At 44.7% G+C, this 12,500-nt stretch overlaps 1 protein-coding gene across 1 annotated transcript in view; it reads right to left on the reverse strand.

Moving 5' to 3' along the window:
- Positions 1-12,500, reverse strand: part of myo3b (myosin IIIB) — a gene marked incomplete at its 5' end in the record, with an annotated part of 190,045 nt that overhangs the window by 167,307 nt on the left and 10,238 nt on the right. The window lies entirely within an intron of this gene.

A 12,500-nucleotide genomic window follows, 5' to 3' on the forward strand; every position in this document is an offset into this window, starting at 1 on the left:
CACACACACACACACACACACACACACACACACACACACACACACACACACACACAGCGCCCTTTGCTGGAGGCCTGGATCAAAGTATTGCTTGCTCTCTCACTTGCTACAGTGTGTGCATGCGTGCGTGCCACTGAGCTATAATACGGCCCTGGAGCTTCACATCTGCCTTGATGTTTCATCACAGATCCTCTAGCGCTTACACAGTGTCAACATGGAGATGGCACAGAGGGCACACACACACACACACACACACACACACACACACACACACACACACACATTGTGGGCATACACACACGCGCCGCACACACACACACAGGCACACACACACAAACACACGAACGCAGGTGTGCACACACACACACAGAGGACACACACACACACACACAGAGGACACACACACACACTCTCTCTCTCTCTCTCTCTGTCTCTCTCTCTCTCTCACACACACACACACATCTACATCACAGTCACATTACATCCCACCACTGCTAGTCAGACTCAGTGCTACAACGATAGAGGCAGGTGAAGCGTAGAGCAGGACTAAGAGGTCCGATCATGTGCAGCGCTGGCTATGGTGAGTATATGCTAGCTTGGCCTTTAGTAAAGATCACGTCTGCTTTTTATGGATTAATAGAAAATGAGCTGGGGGGAAATAAATGTATATCGACCTCTGTCTGTGTGTGTGTGTTTGTGTGTGTGAAGCTGTGGGGTAGAGGGTGTGTGTGTGTGTGTGTGTGTGTGTGTGTGTGTGTGTGTGTGTGTGTGTGTGTGTGTGTGTGTGTGTGTGTGTGCGTGCGTGCGTGCACGCCTGTGTGCATTGGCCTGTGTGGCTGCTTCAGACTGCTGGCCTTTAACTGAGAGAGACAAAGACGAATGGGACGGACACACACACACACACACACACACACACACACACACACACACACACACACACACACACACACACACACACACACACACTTTGTCTTGTGCCTTTGTCTCAGTGTTTTGGACCAATAGCTGTGCAGCATGACTTCATCATTGACAACACAGTACGTAAGATCACTAAAATCTGTACCGATGTTGGAAATACACACACACACACACACATACACACGCACACGCACACACACATACACACGCACACACAGACGCACAGACGCACACACACACACACACACACACACACAGGAACACATCAATTCTCTTTCTTTTGCTCTCTCCCTTGAGAACGCATGGCAGGCTCACCGCATAGGCTTGTGTTGCATCATCAGCGATGACTAATCACTAATCAATACTAGTCAATAGCAATAAGACACATACAAAAGGCTCCCTACAGGCCTTGGATCAGTGATGACACTGGAGGCTTTGCTTTCACTCATATAACAGCTGAGTCTGGGTCAGGTGTGCGCAGTGTCCCCTCAGAATTATGACAACAGCAGTTACACACACACTCACACACAAACACACGCACACGCACACGCACACGCACACGCACACGCACACGCACACGCACACGCACACGCACACGCACACACACACAAACATACAGGTCTTTACTATACTAGTCTCCCTCCATGACAGTCAGCCATGCTAAACAGTAGCTCTGCATGTGTGGTATATATTTAGCCACGGAACACAGAGAGCCACTCAGAACACACAGCAGGAGGGCGAGAGAGAGAGAGAGAGAGAGAGAGAGAGAGAGAGAGAGAGAGAGAGAGAGAGAGAGAGAGAGAGAGAGAGAGAGAGAGAGAGAGAGAGAGAGAGAGAGAGAGAGAAGAGAGCTGAAAAGACTCAACTACATCATAACATTGACATTACTGAGCCATAAATATCAGATTAACATCACATCATTATTATTACAAATACACAGGGTTTTGACATAGTCTCTGTGCAAAGGGGTTAATCTTTTATTTGTGCAAACTGACTGTTAATGTCTCCTTCGTGAACAAAGCTGTCCGCACAAGCCATTTGCCAGGGTGGGTCTACAACTAGAACCCTCGTCTCTGGAATGTTTGGGTGTACTCGTCAGGGCAACGGAATGTCTGCTGGTGGCAATGACAATGACAAGGCACAGAGAGGGGAGTAAATCCAAGCAGGGGTCAAAACAGGAACACAGCAGAATAGCCTCCTCCATACTCCTCCGTTCATCACTGTCTGATTGCCTCAGTAAATCTCTGGCACTGAACTTTCAGGTGTGTGTGTGTGTGTGTGTGTGTGTGTGTGTGTGTGTGTGTGTGTGTGTGTGTGTGTGTGTGTGTGTGTGTGTGTGTGTGTGTGTGTGTGTGTGTGGCCGTGGGGCTATATCGGTGTGCAGAGGTGTTTGTCATCGTTTCAGGGCAAACAGAGCAGCCTTGTTCTGGAGGAAATATGGCAGTGGTAGCAGGTGTCCTGTCCTCCATATAGAAAGTGTGTGTGTGTGTGTGTGTGTGTGTGTGTGTGTGTGTATGTGTATGTGTATGTGTGTGTGTGTGTGTGTGTGTGTGTGTGTGTGTGTGTGTGTGTGTGTGTGTGTGTGTGTGTGTGTGTCTGTGTGTATGCGTGCGTGCGCATTTTGGACAGGTAGAAGTTGTGAGTATGTGTAGAGCTGTGTATGCATGCATGCATTTTAGTGTGTGTGTGTGTGCATCTTTATGTGTGCGTGTGCGTATGTGTGTGTGTATGCATGTGTGTGTGTGCATCTTCAAGGGGATATAAAATCATCAGGGTAGCGTCCACATGGCCTCTGATTGTTGTGTGTGTGTGTGTGTGTGTGTGTGTGTGTGTGTGTGTGTGTGTGTGTGTGTGTGTGTGTGTGTGTGTGTGTGTGTGTGTGTGTGTGTGTGTGTGTGTGTGTGTGTGTGTGTGCTGGGTAATATATTCCAGACAGATGACATGTTAAAAGAATAATTTCATGCTTCACTGTGATTTATTCCACGCTGACCTAACACACACGCACGCACGCACGCAGGCACGCACGCAGGCACGCACGCAGGCACGCACGCAGGCACGCACACACGCAGCATTGAAGGTCTGACTGTTCAGCAAATGTATTTATGTGTTCTGGTAAAATGTCCATTTTGATAACAGGAGAAAAATCCTGATGCAAAACACAGAGCTACAAACAAAATCTCTCTCTCTCTCTCTCACTTCAGGGGAAGAGGTTACTACTGCGCAACACACACACACACACACACACACACACACACACACACACACACACACACACACACACACACACACACACACACACACACACACACACACACACACACACACACACACTTGAGCCACTGCAGTGCAGCAAGTGCCAATCCTCCTCCCGTTCAGAAAATGCCTACCCACACACGCACGCACACACACACACACACCCTTACAGTGAGCAACTGCACATGCAAAAACCTTTGTGCTTACGGCAAGAAACAATTAACTTACTTACGCTGCCACAAGATGAGGGCCGAACTCGATGTGAGTTATGTAGCATAAACACTTTTCAACAATTATGGTACTATACTGCCCTACAAAGGCAGAGAGCAGTAGCTAGAGTTCTCAACGGGTCGGGTCAGCCCGAAAAACCCGACGGGCCCTTTGGGTTCGGGCCGGGTTCGGGTCGAAAATATAAGCAGATGACTTGGGTCGGTTCGGTCCGCGGGCTCAATCTTTTCCGCCCAGTGAAAAAAAAATCAGTTCTGCTGTTTACCGTGAATCATGGCGAATTTCCCCTTGATGGGTCAGTAAAGCTAGACCTATCTATCTAAATATGTAGGCCTGCGTAACGAAGGTCTGGCAGGCTGCTGCATGCAACCTTGCTCAGTGCTTAATTTGTAAATCACAAGGTACCAGAACGCAAAACAAACATCACATCACAGCGATGATGAGTTGGAAAGAGGTCCCGGAACGCACAGAAAAACTACATTGGCTACAATTACGCAAACTAATAAAAACGGGAAAAAAGTTCTTAGATGCAATTTTAACGATATTGAGTCCCATGTCAGCTCATAGAACCATACTTTTGTTTCTTGACAAGGGACGGTTGGCAATCCAATGACAACAGCCATAGTAGGCCTAGCATATTAAATGCTGTAATGACAACAACCAATATTTTTAGTTTGATCGCTAACTTTATTGCTTAGTAGTCTCAGCAAATGCAGTGCATGGAAATTATGTTTTCCCCATGAGGTGAAACGAAACCGAAGCGGTCTTCTACATAGGCTATACTAGAAAGGACAGTGGCTTTCCAATTAGGTTATCCTTTCCACGTATTCACACAACGTTGGCATATGCGTATTAAACGTCAAATCCACGCTTTGTTGGCGACTTTGTTGCATATAATTTGGCTAATCCGCATGTGCTGTTGCGATATGCCACTTCACTATTTAAATGGCTCGTGCACCGATGGTAAGCGAGCGGCAGCGAAGGTGCCGGTAGACTTGGCATTTCACACTGACTGTCTGCTCGCGCTGCGGTCTGGTTGAAAATCCCCTCAGCAAATGTTTTGTTTGGAGCGTGTACGCCCTGTTTGAATGAAATATCACCTTGTCTTTGCTGTTTTCGTGCTCAAATTGACTTTTAAGCAACTGTCGGGTCTTGGGGCGCACACACATGCGGAGCGCTCGCCAGCCGAGGAAGATCTCATCCTCTCACCTAGGCTATCTGTCTTTTTTGCTACATGGCTGATCAATGCACCAACCGTAGCCCAGGTGCCACTAGAAATTAGTATGTCCAAAACCTTGTGTGCCGACCAAAATTTTATGAAACTTTTAAACAATGTTTGGCACAGCCAGGCTTTCCATCTCATCCACGCATATGAACAAACAAGGAGGGAGGGGCAACTTCACGTAGCCTACATTTAATCAGATACACTGGGTGGAAATGTAGTAAGCCTACATTTAGAAGTCAAAACAAAAGGTGGATAGATTGTTGTTGCCGTGACGAGGCGGTTATTGAAATCGCGCTGTGGATGATTCTGCTTAAATAGCAAGAACGTTTCCACATTTCATATTATGTTTCTATTGTGGAAAATGTCTTTTCATAGGTTTTTAAGTGGGTTATGCAATTTACTGCACATAAGTGCCCTTAAAGACCCACCACAACCCGTCATTCTCCATAGGATAACGTGGGGAAACTCGACCCCCGACTTCGGGCCTCGGGCCGGGTTCGGTTAGATAATTCTAGTGATGTGTCGGGTAACATCGGGCTCGGGCTTTAAAAGCCACGGGCCGGGTAGGGTCGGGTTGACATTTTCAGGCCCGTTGAGAACTCTAGCAGTAGCTATATATTTTGTCAACATTGAGTTTAGGCTGAAAAGGGTCAAAGCCTTATAGTCCAAATGTGTCCCGTTTTAGAAATATTGCAGTGCCAAATTTGCAGTAACTACAATATCCAGCCTAATACCAAGGCATTGGAGGCCTTTTTCTCAGTACCAATGTTGGCGTAGTTACTGCACTTTGCATTTGTCAGGAAATATAGGCCTACTGGGAAGGAAAATGGACGAACTTACTTACACTACAGTAGCCCCATAATGTCTATAGTTCTGACAGTGGATGGCAGTAATATCCTTTACTAGTTCATCATAGTACTACACTGTGATAGTACCTGGCTTGTACTACTTATTGCAGGCAAATGCAGCTTTATTGCAGCTTACAAACTAAAGCCCGATTCGGACGGGACTTTTATTACCTATGGACCCCCGGTAATTCGGAATAACTGCAGAGAATGTCTGAGTTCTTAGTCCTGTGCGAATGTGCCATGTCCGCGATTTGTGAGGTAATAATTCCGCCGCGAATTACCTACTGTATTTCGGCGAAACACAGATGTCCTGGGGTAATTTCACATAGGCGCGCCGTCTGTACCCCCTTATAATGTCTGTCAATTGAGTGAATAACAGACGTTTATTTATCAGGTCCGAATGCGCACCGAAAAATCACGGAGGTCCGGGGGTAATTCCATTACAGATAAGATAATACATAAACATTGAAATGTTATGCATGAGATTGAAAGTGAAAGTGAAAGACCAACTGAGAAAATCCATCTGCCATTGTCATTGTGACACGGCACTTCACAGCACACAACACAAAACTTTTCACTGAGAATTGACACCACCCACTCACACAAAAGTGTGTGTGTGAGAGAGAGTGTGAGTGTGAGTGTGTGTGTATGTGTGTGTGCGCGCGTGCATGTGTTTGTGTGTGTGTGTGAGAGAGAGTGTGTGTGTGTGTATGTGTGTGTGCGTGCGTGCACGTGTGTGTGTGTGTGTGTGTGTGTGTGTGTGTGTGTGTGTGTGTGTGTGTGTGTGTGTGTGTGTGTGTGTGTGTGTGTGTGTGTGTGTGTGTGTGTGTGTGTGTGTGTGTGTGCAGGGGGATATGCATTGAACAGCAGGATATGCGAGGTGAGTGAATGGGGGCAGGAGGGGCTTGAAAGGAAGTCAAATGAGGACCTTTAGAATGAATATGGAGCTGAAGGACCTCTGAACACCTCTAGCTAGACGTCCATTTGGTACTGAAATACTGAAAAGGTTTTGATGTAAGTGTGTGTGTGCGTGCGTGCGTGCGTTTGCGTGCGTGCATGCATGCATGCATGCGCATGCCTGTGTGTGTGTGTGTGTGCGCGTGTGTGTGCATGCGTGTTATCATTCCTCCTAATTTCAAGGCTAATCAGCAATGCAAATTGTGGAGAGAGAGAGAGAGAGAGAGAGAGAGAGAGAGAGAGAGAGAGAGAGAGAGAGAGAGAGAGAGAGAGAGAGAGAGAGAGAGAGAGAGACAGGCAGACAGAGAGAGAGAGAGAGAGAGAGAGAGACAGCCAGCCAACCAAACAGAGAGAGCGAGAGAGAGACAGACACAAACAGAGAAGCAGAGAGAAGATAGAAGGGCAGTTGAAGGTATACGAGAAAAATAGAAGGAGAGAGTGAGAGATGGTAGCGGGGGGAAAAGGGATGAATTGCTAGAAGAAAAAAATACAAAGAAAGAGAGAGAGAGGGGGACGGGGGTTGAATCTGAAAACAAATGTGTGAGGTGCTGAGGCAGAGAGAAGAGCTGAGCAGGGGGAAAAGGAGGGATGATGTTTTATCACCTGCATCTGGCTTCCCTTACACCCCTCTTTCATCCCTCTTTCATCCCTCGCTCACGGAGGAGGAGAGAAACACTCAGCGGAGGAGAGCAGAGCTTATTTATCAAGCCTGCTTCAGCAAACGGAGAGAGAGGGAGGAAACGAGAGAGAGAGAGAGAGAGAGAGAGAGAGAGGGAGGGAGGGAGAGAGAGAGAGAGAGAGAGAGAGAGAGAGTGTGTGTGTGAGAGAGAGAGGGTGTGTGAGAGAGACAGAGAGAGAGAGAGATAGAGGGAGAGAGAGAGAGGGTGAGAGAGAGAGAGAGAGAGAGAGAGAGAGAGAGAGAGAGAGAGAGAGAGAGAGAGAGAGAGAGAGAGGGTGTGTGTGTGTGTGTGAGAGAGAGAGAGAGAGAGAGAGAGAGAGAGAGGGTGTGTGAGAGAGACAGAGAGAGAGAGAGAGAGATAGAGGGAGAGAGAGAGAGAGAGAGGGTGAGAGAGAGAGAGAGAGAGAGAGAGAGAGAGAGAGAGAGAGAGAGAGAGAGAGAGAGAGAGAGAAACACAGAGAGACGCAAGAGTTGTTCAAATTGAACTTTTTGTGGGGTTTTTTTTCCGGGTGTCTCAATAACACTAAAGGGTTAACTGACGCTGTTCACTGACACTGACGATTATGTTTAGATGTGCTCTTTTTTTCTCATTTGCATTCAAAAAATCAATCAACCTACCTACCTGGCAACCTAAATATTTCTGTTTTTGACAAACACACAACGCATACATTATCCTCTTTCTCTGTTTGATACACTGTACACTGTACACACACACACACACACACACACAAAGACATATACACATACATACAAGAACACACACACACACACACACAAACACACACACACACACACACACAAAGACATATAGTGGGATCGTAGGCATGTGCAATTTTTCTCAGTCATTTCAAATTGGTGTTAAAGTTTGGTTTTCACTTCCAAGTTGAAGTTTAGGGTCTATAGAACAATTTGAGTTCGAGTGTCAAACACACAGATAACAAAATGGCCTGCGGGGGGTGCTCTAAAATGTATAAACTGCTATAACTTTTGATTAGTTTAACCAAATTTAACATATGAGGTATGTATGGATTCAGCATGAAGAGGAGAAACTGGTGAGCTAAGTATTTGGTCACCAGATTGAAGACACACTATGTAATGAACACACTTTTAGCCTATGGACAGGAAAATTCAGGTTTTTTTAAGATAAAGGGTGGAAATGCCCTCAAAGTTGCGATGAAACATAGTTTATTGTTACAAGCTATTGTAAATAAAGACTGGGATGTCATTCAACTTGATTTGTTCAGAATATTCCTGAAGCACAAAGATACCTAGGATACCTATACGCAAATATGGCTGCATAAAGCCTATGTGATATTTACGACCCAGCTTGCAACTTTGAGTTTATGAATTTAGGATCATGAGTACCATCTTTTTTCAATCAAGCCATATTCTATTAACACATAAAATCACAAAAAAATATATCTAGAAGAAAATAAATCAATAATGTTATTATTATACTATTACAGTAGACCTTGATGTAGTTACTCCTAGAAGACAGACGGGCACTTTCATTGCAGAAGTCTGTTCTAAATGTTTGCCATTTGTGCCCACATTCGACTTAAAATTGCATCAGTCTCAATCTAATCATAAAAGACTGTCAAAATTGTCAGGTATGGGGACAGCTTCATCCAGTCCACCAAGGGTTAAAACACTCAGACAACAATCAGACCGCATTCCAATCCGAAACACTGAGGATGCATGTCATTGTGTGTGTGTGTGTGTGTGTGTGTGTGTGTGTGTGTGTGTGTGTGTGTGTGTGTGTGTGTGTGTGTGTGTGTGTGTGTGTGTGTGTGTGTGTGTGTGTGTGTGTGTGTGCATGTATGTGTGTGTGCTGCATGTATGGAGATGCTTCAGGTGCCTTTCAGCAATCGGTGGGTAGGGAGAGGTAAGGGTGGGATTTGAACCTGCAACCCTCTGACAGACCAACACCCGATACCCAGTAGGCCACTTACTGTATAGAGTGGCCACAGCAGCATATAGGCCACGGTTGTCCAGGTTCTACAAGGCTGCATGTGTGCGTGTATGAATGAAGATTCTAAAGGTGACAGTTTGGCAGTGAATAGCTGAGTAATATGTGCAGCCCAAGGGTGCAGCCTTATCTCCAAGAGTTTTTCAAGTTGTCAAATGATATTGACACACAAATGGCATAACCCTGTTCTTCATGTCAAAGCTGAGATCACTTTTCGAGGCCAAATGGTTCAGTCAAAAAGTGGACATATTCAGGCCTATTCAGCCCTTTTCGAGCTGTTCGTTTTGGCACTCAAACCGTGTCTATCTCTAACGCTGCAATGATTCAAAGCCACCATACTAATGAATAGAGGTGAATGGAAAAATGTAGAATAATAATAAACTGTCGATGAACAATTAGTATGCTTTCCCGCAAGCATACTAAATAATAAACTGTCGGACAACAATTAGTATGCTTGCTGGGGGCAAGCAGAGGCCTTTGGCAAGCATACTGAATAATACTATAGAAGTATTTCATACATGGAAGACACAATCATCTGCTGTTATGAAGACATCTCTGTCATCTGGGAACTGTCCATTTGTTACCAGCACAGTTGACAGGAATAAAAAACGTTCTGTCTTATTATCTGCATTTGCCAGAAATGCCTGCCAATCTGGTAACAAATGGACAGTTCCCAGATTTGGACTACACTACCAAAGATGCCGTTGCCAAAGATGTATTCCAACTAGAGGTGAAGTGCAGCTGTACTAGTACTTACAAATAGACCTGCCAGATCTTGGTGCAAGTGCATGAAGGCAGGGTTAAAGTGCACACGTCTGTGAAGTGCACATGCAATTTCTAAGACTGACCACTGACTGTTATTGTATCTGTTCTCTGTCATAGTTATTGTAGAGTGGAGTATTGGGATACATGTTAGCCCTATGGTCTTCTGTTTTTTTTTGAATGCCGGAAGAACTGTCGTTCCTCATAGTATATGTCATCATCATCATTATTCTTATCCTTATTATTATTATTATTATTATTATTATTATTATTATTATTGATTTACTTTCTTTTAGATATACATTTTTTGTGAATAAAATGATGGCTTGATTGAAAAAAAGCTGGTACTCATGATCCTAAATTCATAAACTCAAAGTTGCAAGTTGGGTGCTAAGTATAACATAGGCTTTATGCAGCCATATTTCTGTGTATCTGTGTATCTGTATCTGTGTGCTTCAGGGATATTCTGAACAAATCAAGTTGAATGATATCCCAGTCTTTATTTACAATAGCTTGTAACAATAAACTATGTTTCATTGCAACTTTGAGGGCATTTCCACCCTTTATCTTAAAAAAGCCCGGATTTTGCTGTCCATTGGCTAAAAGTGTGCTTATTACATACTGTGTCTTTAATCTGGTAACCGAATACTTAACTCACCGGTTTCTCCTCTTCATGCTGAATCCATACATACATCATATGTATCATTTGGTTTAAATAGTCAAAAGTTATAGCAGTTTATATATTTTAGAGCGCTCCCCGCAGGCCATTTTGTTATCTGTGTGTTTGACACTCGAACTCAAATTGTTCTATAGACCCTAAACTTCAACTTGGAAAACCAAAAACTTGAAAACCAAACTTTAACACCAATTTGAAATGACTGAGCCTAATATGACCCCACTAATAGACACATACATACGAGAACACACACACACACACACACACACACACACACACACACACACACACACACACACACACACACACACACACACACACACACACACACACACACACACACACACACACACACACACACACACACACACACACACAAACACACAGAAATACCTGTGTGTGAGTAGCACCCTCTGGTGGCTCAATGTGAATCTTCAAACACAGTCACACCAAGAAAGCCTCCTGGGCATGGGTCCAGTTTGACACACACACACACACACACACACACACACACACACACACACACACACACACACACACACACACACACACACACACACACACACACACACACACACACACACACACACACACACACACACACACACACACACACACAGTGAATCTTCCGCAATGGCCTTGATGAGGTCCAGTGTCCATGATCAGGGGTGTCAAACTCAATTTTCTCTCAACTCAATACACACCAAAGTCCACACCAAAGCCTTGTTACACTTAATGGTGTGTGCTGGTCAACTGTAACACACATTTGTAGAGAAAACCAACAAAACAGGGGTGAGATATTACCATGGTTGTGGTAGACATACGTGTCTGAGTCTGTGTGTGTGTGTGTGTGTGTGTGTGTGTGTGTGTGTGTGTGTGTGTGTGTGTGTGTGTGTGTGTGTGTGTGTGTGTGTGTGTGTGTGTGTGTGTGTGTGTGTGTGTGTGTGCCATGTATACACGTCGCAAAATAACTCTTAACCCGATCTGCTTAAATCCGATCTATTAAATCTGATTCCAAAACATCATGAAAACGTAGCCATTGTCTGCTGTGTCCCCGAAAAACTAGCAAAAAAAACCCAACCCACCCTGCACACGGCCCTGCCTACTAGCAGTGCAGAACAGGAGCGAGTCTGTCAGTGAGCTCGCTTCAGTGGCTGAACGCATACATTTCCTATTAAGTTTTAACCATGGCTACTAATTTCGAAAATAGGTATGTTCTTTCCAGGTATCAAAAAAGGCAGGACGCCAAGGCACTCTTCTTAGATAAAAAGGCATTATTATAAAGGCTAGTTCATGTTTGAACTTAAATAATTAAAAATACTGCCACTGACACTTTTTTTCTTTCCAGGTATATTGATAGCATTTGGTTCTGTAGGGCATTTGAACCGGCAGCAAGGGGACAACGAGACTGAATTGAATAGTGTTGAGGGCTTGTGGATTTGGTTGCATTTTGTCACTGTAATGTACGAACGGAGGCGAGACCACTTGACTTGTCATCTTGTACTGTAGTAGACTACTTGAGGACAGTTTGTTTCTCATGTTGGTTTACAAAAATGCTTATACATTTCAAACGAGTAAGTTTGCTGCACATGGAGTTTTGCTCTGCCTTGTCAAAGGCTACGATGCTGCGCTATCCTTTTCCATATTGTTCGTGCTGTCAGGTTGAGTGGAGATGTGCATATTCTTCTCGTGTTGCTTGTCACAGACTCCAACTCCGCGAACAGACACAGCAATTTCTTGTAAATTGTGTGCAGTCGCTCGGCTTAAAATTTAATTGGCTAAGAGAACAGTAGCTGCGTGGAGAACTGACAAAACAGCTATCTTCAGAACAGAAGTTGAACATCGACTACGCATGCCTGATAAGCGCAGTGCATCACGGGAGGTGGAGTTTTACTAACACACCTAACACTAGGTAAACGCTTTTCTGGCTTGCCGCAACGCAACGCAACGCAACTTGAAAATGATACCGCATTGATTTAATTATT

The sequence above is a fragment of the Engraulis encrasicolus genome, chromosome 13 (assembly GCF_034702125.1).
Source record: "Engraulis encrasicolus isolate BLACKSEA-1 chromosome 13, IST_EnEncr_1.0, whole genome shotgun sequence".
In the NCBI taxonomy this organism is placed as follows: domain Eukaryota; kingdom Metazoa; phylum Chordata; class Actinopteri; order Clupeiformes; family Engraulidae; genus Engraulis; species Engraulis encrasicolus.